Genomic DNA, 15,201 nt, shown 5'->3' on the forward strand with positions numbered 1-15,201 from the left:
TGAAAAAAATATGGCACATTTATTCCATAAGAAGTTTAATTTTAGAGAGAAAAATGATCCTATGAGGTAAAAGTAATTTAGAAGAGAGGTTTAAAGACATTATGAATCTGGCATGTTTTGGTACAAGAAAGCCTTCCTAAGATGTTCTAATAATATAGTTCTTCTCTGTGCCACATGGTCAGTTGTCAGCCATTCTATCCCACCCTCAAAATATTTGTATCGAATTTCACAAGCATGTGGAATCTCTGTTAAAAAAAAAAGGGAAAAAATCCTATAGTAGGTAAGATTAATTTGGGAGAAGTTCTTTTTTTAATTTTTTAATTTTATTGTAAAGATGCTGTATGGCATCTGCTGTTATTGGATTTCTTGATTATAGCCAATTAACTGGGGTGAGGTGGTATCTCAATGTTATTTTGATTTGAATTTCTTTTATGGCCAGAGAAGTTGAACATTTCTTCATGTGTCTATTGGCCATTCTGATTTCCTCTTCAGAGAAGTTTATCTTTAAGTTTCTAGCCCATTGTTGATGGGGCAGTTGATTCTTTGAGGATTTGTTTTTGGAGGATTTAATTTTATGAGTTGTAAGTATATTTAGATATGAGGCCCTTGTCCATTGTATGGCTAGTGAAGATCTTCTCCCAATCTGTGGGCTTTCTATTGATCTTGCTAGCTATGTCTTTTGCCAGGCAGAAGCTCTGCAGCTTCATGCAATCCCATTTGTGGAACCTTTCTTTGATTTGTTGTGTTTCTGGATCTTTATTAAGAAAATTTCAGCCTATACCAAGGAGCCCTAGAGGTTCTCCTATTCCTTCTTGTAATTTTTTCAGGGTGTCTGCTTGGACTCTGAGGTCTTTGATCCATTTGGAGTTGATTCTGGTGCAGGGTGATCTATAAAGATCTAGCATGGTCTAGACTACTGTCTAGACTTTCCACTTTGTTTTTTTTTAATTTCCCTTCTAATTGTTCAGATTTAATGGCTTTAATTTCATTGTTGAAGCTTTGTTTTATATCTTGTATGGATTTCTTTGCCTCCTTGATTAGATTTTCTGTGTTCACTCAGATCCTTAGTTGATTGGCTATACTTTCAATGGAGTCCTTTTTGTTTTGTTAGAATTCATTCAGCTTTCTGGTTGTGGATTCCATGAATTCCTCTATTAATCTTTTGTTTGCCTCATCATGCTCACACATAGTCTTATGAAGGCTTTCAATTTTTCCTAGCATGTTACCAGTAGAGTTTGTAAAGCATTTTGAGAGGTATCCACTAGATTTTTGCCTCTTTGCTCTGGGTGGGAGTTGAAATTCCTTGACAACATTTTTCTTCTGTTTCTGTGGCTTGTTCTGCCCATGTGGGAATGAATGCAAATCCAATTCCTCACTAGAACACAAGTACCAATCCAGAGCCCTGTGGTTGCACAGACTTTGGAGATTTACAATTAACTATGGGCGTTTTCACTCTGTCTCACCTGTTTTGGGAGTGTGATTATATCTTATTACACACCAGAACATACATTTAAAACTAACACTTCCCCAGAGCACTGAAGTAGCACAGACTTCAGGGGTTTACAATCAACAATGGGAGTTTTCACAGTATCTCACCTTTTTGGGTAGATTAAATCACCCAGCTATATCTCCGCCACCTTCCTCTGGTCTTTCTCATTTGGGGGAAGCTCTATGACGATACTTCCATCTTCTAGTATTCAATGTATACTTAGAAGGACAGAATGTTACTAGAGAAGGGAAAAACACAAAAGAAAAAAATCTCTGTCTAAAATATAAATTAATTTTCACCTTGATAACACAATGGTAAACTAATTAGGGTAAACCACATCAGCTAATTATATCAGAATCTTATGTTATTGGATGTTCTAAGAAATCAGTGTGTGTGTGTGTGTGTATGCTAATGTCTGTACATTCATGAACACTAGCCTTCCCATGTGTTTAAATGAAGGGGTGACTGAAGGCTTTCTTGTTGAGTATCTATGATCATAGAGGAATTTCACTTGGACAACTATGTTTTACTCTGTGCCCTGATACAAATTCCTTACTTTTCTTGGAATTGAAGAGCTCAGGCTTTTACAGCCTTCTTTTGGCTGAGGTGCTACTAAGTACCTATTCATCTCCAGGGCTAACACAAAATCAATTGCTGTGATTATGCAATCTAGCTGCATTTGTGGTGCTAATTTATCTACAGGCATCTTTCAATGACTTTATTATAAAAAATTCAAAGGCTTTGCTAAATGCCAAATTAGTCTTGGTTACAACACAAAACATGACCTACAAGGGAAATCACTTAAAAAGCCCTACAAACAAGGAAATATCAAGTGATGCCTGGAAAGATATAAAATGTGATATCAATTCATTAAGTGCTGACTGTCCATTTTAGTTGAGATCTATCAAAGTGTTTTGCTGGTAGATTTGCCAAGTTTCCCTACAGGGAACCCATTTACATTTTTGTTCTGGAAAGGTCTCAGGTGAGATAAAACTGACCTGCAGTATTTAGCAGTTAACAGATGCCAAAGTTTAAGGATGCATCCATGAAGTGAGAGAAATCAATAGAGCCCTCCTCTCAAGTCTCCAAAGCTACCAATATTTACAAATGAAAATGTAGTACACTGTGAAATCAACAAAATAGATGCAGTCAAGTAATATTTGATGTGAATGCAAATATTCTTCACCATTCAAAGAGAAAGCAGCTAGCATGAAGGATGCTGGTATTTTGTTAGTTAAGGCTCTTGACTATGGATATAATCCCTAGGAAGGAAAAGTTAAAAGACATGCTGGAAAATCCTGAAGCCTACTTCTGTTATCTTTTCTTTGGAAACAGATCATTTCCTTCAGATTCAGTGAGTAAAGTCCAGATAAAAATATTACATTTGATAGAAAATTCTGATATTCTTTGATCTGACATCATTTTTAAAAGAAATCCACCAATTTATAAAATGTAGTCCCTCTGTACAATAACTTAATAACAATGATGTTAAAAAAAAGTAGAGAAACTCACAATCTGAGAGGACTCTGAGTACAATCAATCAGCTTCCTTTGTGTTATTCCTTTTATGGGAATAAGAAACCTTAAACTTCTTCTAGCTTTTAGGTAAACTTTAGCTGAAGGAACCAACTTACTAAACATGTGTGTTTATTTAGAGGCCATAGGCAGATTTAAAGTCTTTGAATTATACCAACTATAAAACTTCAAGAAAATTCACAAGTGCAAGCTGCTAACCAAATAAGAAGAACAAGCTTATGAGTGACCTTTCTATGAGAGTGTGCTTCATTCTTCCAATAGCGTGAAGGGCCTCAAATTAAGGATTTATTTATTTGATCAGAAATGCTTACCCTTATCTCTGACTGAAAGCATAGGACCCCGAGTTTCCAATCTTAATGTTCCTAATATTCCTACAATACAGACAAGGATAAATGCTCTAGGGATCTGGAGGCAAGTAGGGAATATTCTCTATACATAAAATATAATGATTTATGTGGATTTTTATGGATAAATTAATAGTCCATTGAGGTGTCCAGTTGGAAGGAAAACCTGCTTGAAATCTGAGCACTAGGTGGGAGATTTAACATTTTCATAAACAAATACATTAACATATCACCCTCAGAAGAGATTATTATTTTTAATTTGTACCTTTCTTTATTTTTCACCTACTGGTAAACACTTAAGGATCAAACCAGCTGGTAAACAACACTAGATAGAAGATACCTTTTATGCCTCATTCTTCATCTATAAATAGTGTTGCCTAGCTTCTTCATGGGATGTTCCACAGACATCAAACACCTATGACATTTTGTTAGCAAAGGAATCCAGGATCAAATAATCACAAATAGGAACTACTACACCTAGGATCTTGTATGTATTTAGAAGCATGATTTTTTTAAAAAAACTGTTTTTATTACAAAATGTATATTGCCCACCACATATTTTGATGTCCAGGTATTTCTATATCCAACCTACCAAAAATGATATTCAGAATTCCTTCAAATAAGCATCTCATATTTTTTGTTTTTTGTTTTTGTTTTGTTTTTTGGTCAGTTATGGAGCTTGAATTCTGGGCCTGGGCACTGTCTTTTCAGCTGTAAACTAATGCTCTACCACTTGTCTATCTGATGGTTTTAGACATCAGGAGATAGGTGACAGTCAAGTCTTCCAAAGAGATGAGTTTCTGCTAACCTGATAAGGAATTACCTTGTGCTAGAGGAGCCTAGTATTAGCCAATTGCTATCTATCTATCTTTCTATCTATCTTTCTTTCTAGTACAAAGAAGTTACAGTTACATGAGTCAGGTAATCAGCTCATTTCCTATTGAGCATTGTTACCTCCTCCTTTGTTTCCCCCTACCATCTCCATCCCTTCCCTCCCCACCTCCCCAAATCCTCCCTCTGCCCCCCACTTTGTTTTCAACATAGAGTCTTGTTATAAAGGGTCAACCTGTATCCTTATTTCAGCATTTTGTTATTTCCCTTCCCCTCCCCACATTAGAAAAATGTATATACAAGATGCAGGGCACCGGATTCAAATACAGTGAACACAGATGTTATACTGGGGAAGAACATACAAAAAAACAAAAAAAAACATGTAGTACATTATAAATACATTAAAAACATTGAATTTGTAGATAGCCTTGGGAAGTATTGCCATTTTCCCGATGTTGATCTTTCTAATCCAGGAGCATGAAAGAATGACATTGCCCCATTTGTGAGGAAATGGAAAGGCTTGGAAAAAATTATATTAAGTGAATTAAGCCAGACACAAAGAAACATAGGTCCCATGGTTTCCCTTATTTACAATATCTAATATATATCTGAGTCAAGCAGAAAAGGTCAGATAAGGTGATGTTAGGGAAATTAACCCTAAGATATGTATTCAAATGTTTTTTTTCTTTCATGGGATTGTTTATAACACATTTATAAGATGATTTCTTTTTTGCTTTGTATGTCCCTCCCCCACAGTATAACCCCTGCTTTCACTGTATTTGTTGTCTATATATTTGTGGAGGGGAAGGTAAAAAAACAAATCGTTTAAATAGGGATACAGGTGGACCCATTGCAACAATGAGAAATACAAGTCGTTATGTCGAAAAATGAAATTTACAACTTTGGTGGGGGGGGGAGAGTGGGAGTAGCCGGGTGGATTGGGTGGGGGGGCGGGGGAAGGATGGCAAGGGATGGGAAGGGGAAACAAAGGAGGAGGCTGCAATGCTTGATAAGAAATGTACTCCTTATCTTGCCCATGTAATTATAACCCCTCTGTATAGTATTTTCACAATAAAAAATAAAAATTAAAAAATACATTAAAAACAATAGCAAGAAAGATAAAACCACTTGTGTCCCTATCTTCAGGTTTATTTTGCTTAGCATGAGTTTATATGGTCATATATACATAGCTTTTGACCTATTCTGCTTGTCCTAGACATATAATAGTTATTGCAAATAAAGGAAACCATGGGACCTACGTTTCTTTGGGCCTGGCTTTCTTCACTTAATATAATTTTTTCTAAGTCTTTCCATTTCCTAAAAAATGGAGTGGTGTCATTCTTTCTGGATGGAGGCACAGAATTCCGTTGTATATAGCCAATCACTTTTTATATCACATTCTTTTCTTCCTGTTCAAACAATCTCATAAAAACAACTGCTCTGCTACACCTAGTCAAGTGCTCATCTACTTTTTCATATTAGATGTTCTGGGCTCATGAATAGCTAATAAAATCCAATTCAATCATTACATTTCTGATATTTAACTTTTGTCAGAAGATTGGTATGTACTTGGGTGGGTATTACATTTTTAAATTTCTATTCGCTTTTCAATACATTACGTATGAATGAGAAATTTGCATATTGCCATGAAAAATTATTATATTTTTCTTGTTGTTTTAAAGTCTCTCCAGTGACTAATTTTGTTAAAAAATAGAAATACAGCTGTTTCTAGGATAATTAACCAGTTAAAGTTTTCATTAGATAAACATTATTTCAGTGAAATTTTAAGTTTCATTAACCAATTAATATTTAATAAAAAAGTAAATTCGATTTTCAAACTCCCAAATAGATGTAAAAACATTCAAGAATGTTGATCATTTTGACAAATGATTATAGTAAATTGGTATTAGTACTAATGTAATCAACATATAGAATGATATTAATTATGAAAACATACAACAGACCAAAATAATTAAGAGACCAGCTGAAAGAATTTTGTAATACGTTCATGGAGAGAGAAAGTTTGAGTGGATATAGTCATAACATTCAATGTACATACATGAAAATAGAACTTGGAGACTTGAGGGGATGGATGGGGTTGGGAGAGAGATGAGAGAAAACAACGGAAGGGGTGATGCTGGTCAAGATGCAGTGCATCCACAAACTCATGTGTTGAATTGGAACCTCTGTACTACTGCAACTACACAAAGTAATTTCAACAAAGAAGTTATTTAAAAAAGAAATTGGTGGTCTAAAACATGAGTTGAATATGATATGATTTAGCGTCATTAACAAGAAAATATTGCTCTTTCAGAGTTGGAGTGTAGAAAGTTGGATTATTTTCATTTCCAGGTGAAATAAGGGTGAAAGGGTCTCTCCTGAGACTGAGATTATTATTATTATTTTTTTTTTTTGCTGGTCATGGAGCCTGGATTCTGGGCACTGTCTCTCAGCTCTTCAGCTCAAGGCTAGCACTCTACCACTTGAGTAACAGTGCCACTTCTGGCTTTTTCTGTGTATGTGGTGCTGAGGAATTGAACCCAGTGCCTCATGCATGCAAGGCAAAGACTCTACCAATGAGCCACCTTCCCAGTCCACAAGTTTTTAATATATATATATTTTTATTGTAAAGATATTATACAGAGGGGTTGCAGTTACATGAGTTAGGTAATGAGTACATTTCCTACACAGCATTTTTACCTTCTCCTTTGTTTATCCCCTACCATACCTTCCTTCCCCACTTCCCCTCCTCCCAACTACCCCTGCCCCCGAAGTCCTAAAGTTCGTTTTCAACAGTGTCTTGCAAATCTCATTGTTACAATGGGTTAACCTGTATACTTTTTTCAGCATTTTGTTATTTCCCTTCCTCTCCCCACATTAGAAAAGTGTACATAAGATGCAATGCACCGAAATCAAATACAGTGAAAATAGGGGTTATGCTGTGGGGGAAGAAAATAAAAAGGAACAAAAAAAATAACATAGTACATTATAAATACATTGAAAACAACAGTGACAAAGATAAAACCTCTTGTGTCCTTATCTTGGGGTTTATTTTGCTTAGCATCATCTTATATGGCCATATGTACATAGCTTTTGACCTTTTCTGCTTGTCCTAGACATATACTAATTGTTGCAAATAAAGGAAACCATGAGACCTATTTTCTTTGGGCTTAGTTTACTTCACTTAATATAATTTTTTCCAAGTCTTTTCATTTCCTAACAAATGGGGCAGTATCATTCTTCCTGAGAGAGGCATAGAATTTCATTGTATACTAAAGACTGAAAGAGAAACTTCTCTAAAGAGAAAATAAGAATGACCAATAGACACATGAAGAAAGACTCAACTGGGCTGGGAAGTTGGCTCAGTGGTACAGCGCTTGCCTTGCATGCCTGAGGCCCTTGGTTCCATTCCTCAGCACCACATAAGCAAAAAGAAAAAAGTTGGAAGAGGCGCTGTGGCTCAAGTGGTAGAGCGCTAGCCTTGAGCTGAAGAGCTGAGGGACAACGTCCAGGCCCAGAGTTCAGGCCCCACGACGGGACCAAAAAAAAAAGAAAAGAAAAACTCAACTTCTCTAGCATAAAACAAATGCAACTCAAAACACCATTGAGATTCCACCTCACCCCAGTTAGAATGGCTATAATCAAGAACTCTAATAACAACAGATGCTGGAGAGGATGTGGCCAAAAGAGAACCCTACTGCATTATTGGTGGGAGTGTAAACTTGTTCAACCACTTTGGAAAGTAGTATGGAGGTTCCTCAAAAGACTCCACAGAGAGCTCCCCTCTGACCCAGCAATCTCACTTTTGGGCATTTACCCAAATGATCACAAACAAGGCCATACTAAAGCTACCAGCTTATCACAGCGTTATTCACCATAGCTAAGATATGGAACTAACTTAGATGCCCCTCAGTAGATGAATGATTCCAAAATTTGAGTAGAGTAGCGAAACTAAATATTGCTGAAGAAATGATAGGTGAAGCTGCGGAAGGAGTACATTCCATGGCTATTTCCTGTGGAAATGTGAAATGAATCTGTGACTGACGGTTTAACTGTTAACCTGACCCATTCATCTACTGTAGACATAAATCATAGACAGTTATTACAAAGTAATGGCTTTTCTATGGTTATATAAAGTTATTTGGGTTATTTTAAATAAAAGTCATCAAAACAAATAAACATTATGTAAAATGGGCGTTTTCAATAAATGTTTTATGACTAATGGAACGGTATCCCATCCCTTATAAATTTGCATAAAATTTGATAAGGTGTTGTTAGGGAAATGAACCCTAAGATAGGTATTCAAATGTTTTTTTTCCTTTCATGTGATTGTTTCTAACTCATTTATAAGATTATTTCTTTGTTGCTTTGTATGTCCCTCCCCCACAGTATAACCCCTGCTTTCACTGTGTTTGATGTCGGTATAATTTGTGGAGGGGAAGGGGAAAAACAAGTCGTTTAAATAAGGATACAGGTGGACCTGTTGCAACAATGAGAAGTACAAGTTGTTATGTCGAAAACGAACTTTACAACTTTCGTGCGGGGGGGGGGGGGGGGGGGGGGGGGAGGATTGGGGCGGATGGGGGAGAATGGGAAGGGATGGGAAGGGGAAACAAAGGAAGAGGCTACAATGCTTGATAAGAAATGTACTCATTATCTTGCCCATGTAATTGTAACTCCTCTGTACAGTATTTTCACAATAAAAAATAAATAAAAATTTTAAAAAAATTGCATAAAATTTATAAGCAAATTATTTTATAGATATTGGTAAATTAAATGTGATAAGGAGGCATAAGAAATCTATTCAAGTTCTTTCTTTCCAACTTTCTTTTTCTTTCCTAAGTTAGAAGTATGTCTTTTTATGCTTAACTCAGCAGAGTCCATTTTGTGATAGAAGTATAATGGGATTTATTAGAAGTGATGGTATCAGATTTGGGATGAGGTAAATTTTAATCGTTTTAGAATGATTAAAAGATTATAGTTCTGCTTTTTTGTTATCCATTTGAATAGAAATTTGGATTTCAGAAAAGGAGAATTGAATTATTGCCCTGATATGTAGAGAGCTCCATCCTTTTCCCAGCAAGGTAAAATTTGAACAAAGCAATCATCCCAGACTGTGTTAATATTACTTACCTAGCCTAACAAGAAATAGTGTAAAGTAAAAAAGCTCTGATTGACATTTTCTTATCAGCATTCTATTAGTTTGAAGTAATCCCTTTGATCACTGTTAGAATTTGTGAGTGGGGAAGGGAGGGAAAAACTGGGAGAAAGTGAGGGAAGGGGTGATATTGTCCAAAAAGAAATGTACTCTTTACTTGACTTATATAACCATAACCCCTCTGTTTATCACTTTTATAATAACAATAAAAATATTTTTTGTGAAGTGAAGTTGATAGCTAACTCTGATCATTAGAATTTTCTTCATGCATATGCATGCATATGTGTATGTGTTGGTAGTATACCTTGAACTCAGAATCTCATGGCTCCACTTCAAGGCTGGCACTCCACCACCTGAATCACACCTCTATGTCCAGCTGCTTTTTTGTTGCTCAAATGGAGATAAGACTCTCACAGACTTTTTCTTCGGGGTCCAGCTTTGAACAGGGTCTTCAGATCTCAGTCTCTTGAGTCTCTAGGGTGACAGGAGTGAGCCAATCATGCTGTGCTTTATTAGAGTTCTTGACAAATATTTCATAACTAATGTTACATTGCTTCTTTGAACATCTATGCATTGAGCTCTGAATGTGATTAATAAACTAAAATATGTGAACAATGTAGTGGTATAATTATTAAAATTCATTATATTTAAACACCATGATAGTAGCTGGGAATATGCTTTTTAATATTCAAGAAACACATTTGAATTGAATCTCCATCTCTGAGGAAAATGGCTTGCAAACCCACAAAATTTACATTATCCCTCTTTAATCACTATATCAAAAGTAATTCTATTATTTTTCAAATGACAGAAGTTTCAGTGAAAACAAGAAATGGTAAAATACAGCAAATACACAGAATACATACTTTCAACAAAAGGTTACAATAGCAAACACAGTCAACTTGAATTTCATCAAATATTGGAAAAAGAGAATATCTAACTTCTGGTCCATTATGTCCACTGGGGCCCTGGAACCTACATTTGGATGACTAGGGCAGATGTTTATTGATTTACAATGAATAATGCATAGAGGGAGCATGGTGCTTGAATTTTCTCACTGGAACTTACTTCCAGTTGAATAGCTTATAAGCAAACATAGAGTTGCTGCCTACTGAGATTTTTTTTCTGTTTGTAGACTACCTTCAAATAGATTCTTGACATCAAGAGCAAGGAATATTTTGGTCCTGGTATCTCAGTATACTCTCTTTTTATTTTCCTTTTTGTATATGAATAATAAATGAAGGTTGTCACTGCTAGTCAGTGGGTAACAGACCCAGTGCAGGGAGCAAAGAACTCTTCCAAAGTTCACTTATCCCGCATTGTCTCGTATATAAATGGAAACAAATGAAGGAGACAAATTATTATAAAGGAAACAAACCAAATCATAAAATATACATTACAAGGGAAAATACTTTCAAATACTTTCAAAGTGTATTTTATTAAACACAGAAGCTCATAGTTTCAATTTTTTCAGCATGAAAATATTCATTAACTTCCCCATTAAGCTCATACTTTAAGGAAATGTCACTTCTAGTCGATATGGATTTGTATTAGTAGATTCAGCAAGAATAAAAAGAAATGCCAGAATTAGATAATTGTATCTGTTAAGTCATTTCTAATAAAACATTTTATGTGGCAATATAGACAAAATCTGAGAAAAATTTTTTTTGTTGGACTATGCTTTAAAAGGCATAACCAATTTTAATTTTGCTATGTTTTATAGCTATTAATTGGTTCACTACGTTCATTTTGTATATGAATAAGATAAAGCATAAGGATTTACCTCTAACACAGTGAAGGGGTATTAGGGCAGGAGGGAAAGTCCCAGGGGGAAGATAAGATAGGAAACAAGAGTTGGTTAAGTGCTAGCCTGTGGCTGTAGACAGCCATTGGTATAGCATGTGCATGGTCAGGGCACTCATAAGAGAAACAGCATTATTTCTCCCTGTCCCAAAAGTGAATGGCACATAGAAAGAAAGGATGAGAAGCCTAGAAGAAGGATACAAATGTCATGAGAATGTGTCACATATTCTGCTAATCTGTAAACATTGTGTCTAAATACAATTTGCATAATTCAAATTTTGGTTAATGGAAGGGATGATAGCAAGGAATAGAAGAGCATTAGGTAATGCTACAGTTTAGATGATGGAACTTAATCCTAAAGATTTTGAGAAAGACAAATATCTGAAAATAAATGTTTTACAGGAAGACTGGACACTACTTGGAATAATGCGTAGAGATGAAGACCATAGTCTCCTAATCCAGACCTGTTAGTCTGCAGTACTGCCCTACGGCTCCCTCACTGAAACCTTAAGTAAATTAATTTTTATTAAAAATCGTGAGTAGTGATGCAGTCACTGGTTTGTGATTTGTAGAAATTAAGACTGCAGTCTCTCCACAATTTCTATATTCATGCAGACTATGGTTTTGTTTAATTTGTTTTTTGGTGTGTTTGTGTGTGTGTGTGTGTGTGTGTGTGTGTAGGTATTACAGCTTGAAATCAGGGCCTTGCACTTTTCCTTAGATTTTTAAGCTCAAGGCTGGAACTCTACTACCTAAGCCATAGCTTAAGTAATCCCAGGGACTTTTCTGCCTGGGCTAGATTCAAAGTGCAATCTTCAGAGATCTCATTCCCAGAGTAGCTAGGATGACATGCATGAGCCTACTCTGTCTATGAGTTTTTATATAATCTGGACTTCATTTTCTGCCTAAATATTCACTACATTTACCTAAGATGTGATGTGATTTATTTTATGATAAATACTGAACTGAAAGGGGACGACATATCAGAACTGGAGGCAGTCATTTATATTTGTGTCATTTGTATTTATATTTGGTGAGTGATTATGGGTTGCATACATGATATTTCTATTAAGTTATACAGGAATAGTTTTAATTTTGCCAACAAGCATGTATATAAATATTTGGCAGCTAGCGTGATAAGTGAAATTGTAACATTATTAATCAATGAATGCTTTTTTTCTCTGCTTGTTTCATGTTTGGGCACTTTGCTCACCTGCCTCTAACTAAAGCTAAGCCAAGTACACTGTATTATCTGCATTAGCCTTGCATGAGTATCTGTCCCTGTCTGTAGCATTAGTAATCACAAAAGCACTGAAAGCTTAAAAATTATCTGATAACTAGAAGAATCTGAAATACACTGACTTCATAACAAAAAAAAGATCTTCAGTACTAGTGTAGGTAATGATTACTTGTGACATTAATTGTTTGGGCCCACTTCAAAGAGCGGAATACCAGAAGTCTTTGGGAGATCTCCCTGTGGTCTCATCTTTCCTCTCCTTCTTCTCATTTTGGGAGATTGATGTCATATGCTTTGCAGAGACTTTAGGAGCTTAATGATGTTGTTCCAATAATCTATCTTCTAATTCCACTAATTGCAATGCATTTCTGCAATTTACAACTAATAATCATGATGGCACCTTCATTGGCTGAGAGTAACGTGAGTGGGTTAGTTGGTGTTGGACACATCCAAATGATTAAGAAAATGGGGAGGAGAGAGATCGCAATGCTAAAATTAAAAACAAATTTCTTGATAAACAGGATAGCATTGAAAATACTGCCCTGCATTTTAAACCATTTTCATAAAATTCAATTTGCTAGATAGCTCTCATCCTTTCAATTACTTCATCTTCTGTTCAACAGACCTTAGAAATCTATATAAAAATTGCTATCAGTATGTGAACATTTCTGATCTTGTTGTCAGTAGTTTTATTATCATGATATTATACTGTCCATTATTTTTATGAAACAATAAAATGTGAACATGCTAGATTCCTGTGGGAACTGAGAATGTCTGCTGGTGTTTGAATGATACCAGTGGCAAACCTTGGTTGTACGTGTGAATGTCTGACCTTCTTCAGTCACCCTGTCAGATGACTGGAAGAGTCTATTTACTTAATTCTGTGACTCCCAGCATCTTGGATCTGTGATGGAAAATACCTATCTGAATACTTCCTGATTTCCTGTTATTTATGTCCAACGTGAACCTATAAAAGTAGAGGCTGGAGGAGTGTTCCTTGGTTTTATCGTTAAATCTCCCTCCTCACTCCTTGGTGGTATGGGATTACTGCTTATTAAATGTTAAAATTATTAAATATGTGATATCACTGAATGGGCATTTCTTCATCAGTCACTCCAAAATCTTCTGGTCACAACCAGCAATAAAACACAAAAGGATATGCTTTTGAAATACACAACAATGGGCAAGGAAAGAAAAGTAAGTGAAGCATAAGAACTAGATTTCCTATGACCAGAGGAAGTTTGAGGATGATTGTCCTTTGCCATTTGACTGACAATAAGCATTGGGAAGTAAAACACTATTGTTATCTAGGTATAGGAAAGGTCTCTATGTCCTACTACTTAATAATACTACAAATGATTAAGTTATAAAGACAAAGCTTATTTTGGCTCCTGGTTTCAGAAGTTACAGTCCATAATTGATGGGTCCTGGTGCTCTGGGTATGTGGTAACTCAGTAAGACATGGCAGGAAGCAAAATGTTGACCAAGACTGCTCATTTCATGGCTGGAATTAAAAGGCAAGAGAAGATGGAGAGAGGATGGTCCCACAGCTCAGTATAAGAGCATTCTCCCAGTTACTTGAAATCTCTCACTTAAGATTCTTACACCTCACATAAGATCAAGCCAAGGGTCCAACCTTTCCTTTGAGAAAATTCCAGATCTAAAGCAGAGAAGAATCCAGCACACTTATTTTTGGAACTCAATACTGTATTTTGTTTTATGGTAATTGTTAATATCCCTTGAGAAAATTAATGATATTGCAATACATTGAATGCATCCTGTAAGACAGATGTGGACTTAGATATTTTAACTAAGTGTTCTAGAACTGAATACAATAATGATCAATTCACCAAGAGCAGACTCCACAAAAATATTTTTACTACCGGAAAAATCATATAAATTTAAGCACTCTTCGTTTTTAAATTATAAGTAAAATGATCCTATATTGTCAATATAGTCTGATGTTAAACATTTAGTTGTTAGAATTTCAAAAGCATACTTCTTTAAAATTTTTTCATGTTTACAGTAGGAAATTGAGAAGTCTCCCAAAGTATTGCTTATTATTTTTAACTTTATATATATATGTATATATATACATATATACATACATACATATATATACATATATATATGTATATATATACATATATACATACATACATATATATATATACATATATATATATGTATATATATATTTGTTGGTCCTAGAGCTTGAACTTGGCCTGAGTGCTATCCTTAAGCTTTTTTTGTTCAAAGCTAGTGCTCCATTACTTTTAGCCATAACTCCACTTCTGGCTTTCTGGTGATTAATTGGAAATAATTTCACAGACTTTCCTTTCCAGGTTGGCTTTGAATCACGATCCTCAGATCTCAGCCTCCTGAAAAGCTAGGATTACAGGTATAAGTTACCAACACCTGGCCCAGAATGTTCATTTTAAGAATAATATTAAATATTATGTATCATCTTCTATTGTTTCACACAACCTTAAGTCTAGATATTTAGCAATATTCCTTAACATTGGCCACAAGGACAAAGAAATGGCTAAACTACATGGTTATTAGGCACCTCAACTTATTTTATAGTTTGAATATGTGAATAGTGTTGAAATAAACTTGACTTGTCATATGTATATCTCCTTGATGCTGACTGGACTGGGCATCATATATAAAGAAGAATATTTTTTCTGTCCATCATCTTTGTGTCTTTCTTAATGAACAAAGTTTCATAACCACTATTAAAATCAGAAGGTATGTTTTCCTCTTTGAAGATGTTCTGGATATTTCTGATCTTTTGAATTCAA

The sequence above is a fragment of the Dipodomys ordii genome, unplaced genomic scaffold (genome assembly GCF_000151885.1).
Source record: "Dipodomys ordii isolate 6190 unplaced genomic scaffold, Dord_2.0 Scaffold3, whole genome shotgun sequence".
Lineage (NCBI taxonomy): Eukaryota > Metazoa > Chordata > Mammalia > Rodentia > Heteromyidae > Dipodomys > Dipodomys ordii.